A 6,578-nucleotide genomic window follows, 5' to 3' on the forward strand; every position below is an offset into this window, starting at 1 on the left:
CTTTATTTGGAAGTAAATTCAAGGAAATTCAAAACAGCAGAGCTGGGTGGAAAAAATAAGAAGTCTTTTGTTCCGCGTGTACAGTTTGAATCGTGTCAGGACACATTGCTACTTCGATTTCATTGCACTTTACTCTGAAGGAATCACTTCTTTTTTTCTAACAAAGTCAGGAGAAGCTGAGTAAGGAGAGCCTGCCCGGCTCACCCTGGCGGCCAGAGGGTCACTCACACACATAACAAAGGAGTTGTTGTGATGTGGCCAATCCCATCTCATGAAATCTTCTGGTGTAAACCGGAGAAAGCACTTTGTCCAGTTGAAGGTTTCTTCCTGCCGTCTGTCATTGCCAAGGTCAAGGTTAGCGGGGAGCCTGTGTGCCTCCTGGCCCTGAGCCTGTCCGTGGCACCCAGCAGCTCCCTGAGTGATGCCACTGACTTCGCAAATAGGTCCTGGGCTCCAAATGTGGACGTGGCAATGGACTAAGTGATGGGGCCGGGACGATCTAAGGTCTTTTTCTTCTTACTAAGCGACCCTTCAACCTGTGACCCTGCGGCCCTTCATTTCCTCAGGGGTGGGGTCTGTTAGGTGGGCATGGCTTGTCCCCAAGTGCGGTGCTGGGATCTAGGAAAGGAAAATATCCGCCGCAGGGCAGCCACGTAATGTAGATTATATGAGGCCATTGCAGCGCCAAAAATCATTTATTGTCTTCCCGTGGCCATTACAATAAGATCCAAACTCTTTTCCTGGGGTCAGAGACCTTGTGTCATCTAGCACATGCTCCTTGCCACCGTCTCTCACATGTTCTCCAACTTTCATTTCCTTGGAATCCCAGTTTCCCTCTCAAGGCCTTCAACCATATTTTCTCATCTTCCCGGGAAGCTCTTTCTCCTACTCTTCCCCAGCCTAGCTCTTATTTACCCTCATTTTAAAGACCACTTTTTCAGAAACTACCAATTCTAAAAATGGTTCCCTTTATTATTTCCTTTCATAGAAACTTATTAATTCCTTTCAGAGTACTTATCATATAGAGAGAGTATTTGTGTATTTGTTTTCTTATTCTCTTTCTGTCTTCCCCACTACAATGAAAACTACATGAGGACAGATGCCATAACCGCATGATTTATTACGGTAGTCCTAGCATCTGTAAGGAAAATTAATTAAAATTTCAGTGATGAACGAGTGCAATCTGTGAAGTGCTATAGAAATGCAAATGCATTTTATAAAAATAATACATAACACCTGAGAAAAAAAAGAGGGAAGGAGTTCAAGAAAGAGGATAGGTGTAATTGACAGGTATCACTGAGATATGAGATTTTTAAATTGTTTTAATCATAAGCCCAGTTTTAAACTGTGAGCTTTCAGATGAAAAAACTGAAATCCAGAAAAGTGCAGTGATTAGCCTAAGGTCACACAGTAGCAGAAACAGGACTAAAATGTGGGCCTCTAACCCCTCATCTAGAGTTCTTCCCACTTTATTGTGCATGTGTATCATTATCATAAGATCTAATTTTTTAAGACTTGGTAGGATTATTACACTCCTGCATTAATTATAGACTAGAGTGACTATAATAAATTGCTTAATATTTATCAATTATCTTGCATGCTGGGCTCCTGGAACTAAAATGGACATATATTCAGCTCAACCTCTCCCTCTCTCCTTCCTTCCCTCCTTCCCCCTTCTCTCCTTCTGTCCTTCCTTCTGTTTTCTCTTCCTTTTCTGAGGGTACCTGGGCAGCCTTTGTGCTGAGCGGGGCACGGCAATGTGGAAATCCAGGCCCTTCGGTTCTGGGAAATTCTCTTGAATGATTTCTTTTATTATTTCTTCCCCCTCCATTTTCTGCTTTCTTTTTCTGCAGCTCAGAGCCTTCTCTTCAGACTCCTGTACTGAATTTTTCATTTCTGCTTGCCATAACTTAATTGCTAGCAGCTCCTTCTGTTCTTTAAATATTTGTTTTTAAAACAAACTGTTCTTGTTTCATAGATACAATAGACTTTCAGAACATTCTGAAAAATAAGGGATACTATTTTTGAAATTACTTTTTTCTTTGTGGTTTTCTGTCTTTATTCCAAGTTCCTTTTTCTTTAGCAGTATGTTTTAGTTATTGTCTTTCATGTTGAGACTTTTCTCAAATGTCTGGAGAGTCTTGGATGCTCATTTTTGTTGAAGAGGGAGAGGATTGCCAGATAAGATCCAGATATTCCAGTTAAATTTGAATTTCAAATAAAGTATAATTTTAGTATAAGAATGTCCCAAGCATTATATTTTTATTTTCTATACCTGACAACCCTGAAAGACCAGCACAAAACAGCTGAAGCAAGTTCTGTGTGTATGGACAGGATCTGCTGGCTGCTAGGCCTGGCCCAGCTGACCTTGCGAGGCCGTTGGGTCAGAGGATACCCACCCACCCATACCTTTAGGCCTTTATTTTGGGGGACTGGTCGGAGTCCCCAGAGGAGACCCTTCCAGTGTTCAGCCCCGGGGAGCACACTTGGCAGCTGGTGTTCCGGGCGCCAGCATAGGGTGAGGGGCCGTGAGGCTCCCTGTCGGCATGTGCACTCTTAGGGACCCCCTGCCTTCAGGAGGGTGCGCCTTCCTCGTGAGGGCTGTGGTCCATTTGTCGAGAGCCCTTCTGATGCCTCCTTCCTGAGAATAAGACTTCCACCTTTGCCAGTGGGGGGGCGGGTGGTGGTGGCTGTTCCGTAGACTGCTAGCTTGTCCTGCTCCAGCCTCAGCTGTGTCCCCACGTCCAGGGGTCCTTCTTGCTGCCAATATCTGAGCCTTTCCCTGGGTTTGTGGCGCAAATCAGCTGGCTTCTGGGCTCTCCTACTGTAGAAATGCAAATATATTTTATAAAAATAATATGGAATACCTAAGAAAAAAGGAGCTTTCTAGCTTTCGTGGGTCTGCTAAGCATGGTACCCCTCAACCATCTGCTTTCCATCTTCCACGGTGTTGTTGTTGTTTTCTCTCTGATTCTTTTTGTCTTTATGGGTTAATGTCTTTAAAAACAATCCTGTTACCGCCTTTTTAGTGGGTTCTGGGGAGGAGATAGTAATGTAAAGCACATGTTAAATCCAGCGTCTTTAACTAGAAGCACAGCACAGCCACGAGTTCTCAAAATGACTGCAGGAGGATTATTTAATCCATCGTTTCTAAATGTTCTGTATTGTAAAACGAAGAGATACAGAGAGATGGTGTTTATGGCCCACACGGCAACATTCTATAACTTATATCTCTCCTTGCAATGCAATTAAGCGAGGCCATCATGTAACATCTTAAGACGTCAGAACAAATTCTGTTTTGTGGTCTTTTTAGTTTTCTAGGAATAGACTCATGATCTACATTTCCAATCATATCAAGCCTCCAGTTCTACCCCTTCCATGGACAGGAATTAAGCAAGTTCTCTGAACTCTGTCTATCCCAAGATGGGAGCAAGAATACCAACTTTTCTCATGAAGTTGCTGTGTAGTGCTTTAAATGTGGAGGCTGGCTCTGCAAATATTGGGTGATGACTTTTTTTTTGGATGTCATTATTTTTGAATGTTTATCCTGCATCATTCTAAGTTATGGTCCTTGTGTTTTAAAAGCCCTTCTGGATGAAGAATCATAGCATCTGGCTTTAATTGTTTACATGTGTTATAATTCGTGTTTCTCGTCCTACCTATTGTCAGTGAATCTACTCCTAAAAGATCCAAGTCCTCAGTCATTAATGGGAATATTGACAAGGGCCACACTTACTCCGAAGTGCTGATGTGCCAGGTGACCAGCCCAGTGCTTTTTGCTGCCACATCTCCAACCCTGTGATCCTCCCACCAGGTAAGTCCTATGGCTCCATCTTACAGACAAGGATGGAGGCTCCTGGAGGGAACCTATTTGGTCAAGTTCACTCACCCAGCAGATAGGCGGGTTGGGATTCAAGCCATGTCTACCCGGTTCCAAAGCCCATGTGTACCTTTTTCCTTATGCCGTGATGCCCTTTAGCTCTTTCAAGATCGTTGCTGTCTTTTGTGATGTTGAGGCCAGAACACAACAACATAGCAGGCTTGCTGCAAGTGGCTGTCTGCACCCTCGGGTCTTCACGCGGCACCCCTTGAGGCAGTCCAAGCTCTGGTCCTGCGCTCTCACCTCCCCAGCGTTTGCTCTGGTGCTGTCCTTCTCCAGAGGTCATTTCCCCTTCTCTGTCCAGGGGCTGTCAGCTCACTCCAGTGAGTCCGGCTCCTTTGCAGAACTTTTATTTATTTCTCTAAGCAAGATTAGTTGCTCCTTTCTCTATGTTCTCTGAGCATTTTTATTTGAGCCACATAAAGTTGCCTCTTTTAAACTATTTTTTACCTCCCAAAGTGGCAATTTCGTATCATTTAACTAAACATCTCCCTATCCAGTTGCACTGTAGTTGGGGACGCTATGCACCTGTGCTCTCCCCCCTGCTTCCCCAGACTCTACCCGCGGTGACGTCCCCATAACAGGAGCTGGCCTTATTTCTGAGCATTTTCAAATAACACACAGAACTGCCAAGTGGCAATGCTCGGATTTGAGCTCCAGCAATCTGGCTTTGAGATGCACATTCCTAACCACTTCTCTAAGCCCCTTTCCCCGCCCCTCTGCCTGGCTATGCCTTGCTCTCCAGTGTATTTCCAGGACCTAGACGAGGCTGGATGCCTGGCAAGGCGCTCGGTAAAGAGCCGGGCGCACGAATTTTGCGGGCTCCGCGTTTACTAAGCCCCCGTGCAGCGCCCTGCCCTGTGTGACTGGCATGAAGAGAACTAAGGCCCAGTGGCCGCCTCAAGGCAGTCAGGGAGGAGAGGAGACCGGCCCACAAATCAGCGGTCACAAAGGTGTGACATGCTGCCCTCAGCAAGGAGCCTTCCGGGAGGGAGGATGGGCTCTGAAAGGAGGCCCTGAGGGGCGGAGCTGGCCAGGAAGTCCCGAGGCAGGGGTGGAGGTGTCCACTTGAAGGGCTGCTTAGGACACACTTGCAGGCCCCAGTGGGGGAAGAGAACAGAGCAGACCAGGGCCTGTGGTTTCAGACAAGCAGAGCAGCCTGTGTGTGTGAGTGTGAGTGTGAGTGTGTGTGTGAGTGTGTCCTCATGCCAGGCAATATGTTCCTTACTCACAGCGGTTCCCAGAGAGTGCTTGCTGAGAGCAGGGAGGGCAAAGTCAGGGAGAGCTGGGCGTTCCGGGCCCCCGAGTCTGCTTTTGGATGCCAGCTCCATCTCCAGCTCGGGCAGATTTCGGAGCCTCCTCCTGTCCCATTCCTTTGTCGTAGGGGTGGATTTAATCATGGTACCCGCCTGTGAGGCAGCAGGGGGTCACCTGAATCCTTGCGAAGCACTTGGAACAATGCCTGGTGTGTGGAAAATACTCAAAAATAGTTCTCAATTAACTGATTAACTTTCCTCAGTGTGTGGAATTAATGAAACACAAGATTGGTTGCAAGATAGAGTTTGTGATCCGGCCGCAGTCTACGCCTCTAAGTAGGTTTCCATAATTACAAAACAATCAGAATAAGAGTCACCATGTATTGTGTGTTTGCTAGATACCCACTGGTGTGCTAACCCGAGAACAGTCCTGGGAGAAATGAGCCATTGTCCCCGTGTTATACCTGAGTGCAGAGAGACGCAGAGAGGTTAGGCAGCATCCTCACATTCAGTAAGAAGTGGCAGAGACAGGTTTTCACCCGAGTCTGTCTGCAGGCTGCTGCCTGCCACACTGGCTTTCTGTTTTTCAAGTTTTAACGTGGAATTGAGTTGTGCTGGGTCTCAGACCATTCCTGGTTTGAAGGGACTATTCGGAAATAAAAATAATACAAAGCGATGAATGAATGCTGGTATGACAGCATGTCCCGGTGTCTTTCATCTCTTCAGGCTCTTTCCTTGGACTGAGGATGGTCCAGTTCCTTTGAGAAAATCAGTCAGACCTTGCATAGAGCAAAACGTGACTCCTTGAGGACTCAAGAAATGACAGTCCAAGTTTTCTCCCTTCCTCATCTTTTACCTTCTCTTAAAATTTTAATCCAAGCCAAAGATTTTATCTGAGTGTTTGCTTGTCATCTTCAAAACAAACAAAAAAGCATTCTCAAAAGAAGACAAAACATAAAACATGAAGTCATGGCCGGAATGATGGCGTAGTTTTAGACGTGGAGAAGTGGGGTCTAGTTTCAGAACAGATCTTCGAATGCCACACCTGAACTTGGTGATGAAAAAGTTAAGGGCAAGGGCTGGCTTTGGAAACTTGTAGTCTTGCACATGCTGTTTGACTTCTCTGTGCACTAGATTCTTGATATCTTCATTGGGGATAATAACAATATTTACCTGGAAATTACAACATGGAGAGTAAATGATTAAGTGACGGAAAGTGCTTCTTACCATGCTTGTGGACAGTAAGTACAAAGTCATTTTCCTAACTCTTCCGACTAGCTAACATCAGAGACTAGAATTCTCACTCCCAATCTTATTTTCCAGATAAGACTTGATTTTATGAAATAACAGTTTATTATGAACATTCTCAATGTAATTGATGTTTGGGTCTCTGTGTGTTTGCTTCTAGGTAGTAAATGTATATTCATTTCTTATCCCCTTTT

The 6,578-nt window shown here is 45.3% G+C and overlaps 1 long non-coding RNA gene across 1 annotated transcript; it reads left to right on the top strand.

Moving 5' to 3' along the window:
• The first annotated feature begins 332 nt into the window (after nt 1-332).
• Nucleotides 333-6,142, top strand: LOC143690320 (uncharacterized). Its single transcript, XR_013179132.1, has 3 exons — nt 333-504; nt 3,670-3,814; nt 5,863-6,142. It is a non-coding gene; the product is annotated as an uncharacterized LOC143690320 (long non-coding RNA).
• Nucleotides 6,143-6,578: the final 436 nt, after the last annotated feature.

Source organism: Tamandua tetradactyla, chromosome 7 (genome assembly GCF_023851605.1).
Source record: "Tamandua tetradactyla isolate mTamTet1 chromosome 7, mTamTet1.pri, whole genome shotgun sequence".
Lineage (NCBI taxonomy): Eukaryota > Metazoa > Chordata > Mammalia > Pilosa > Myrmecophagidae > Tamandua > Tamandua tetradactyla.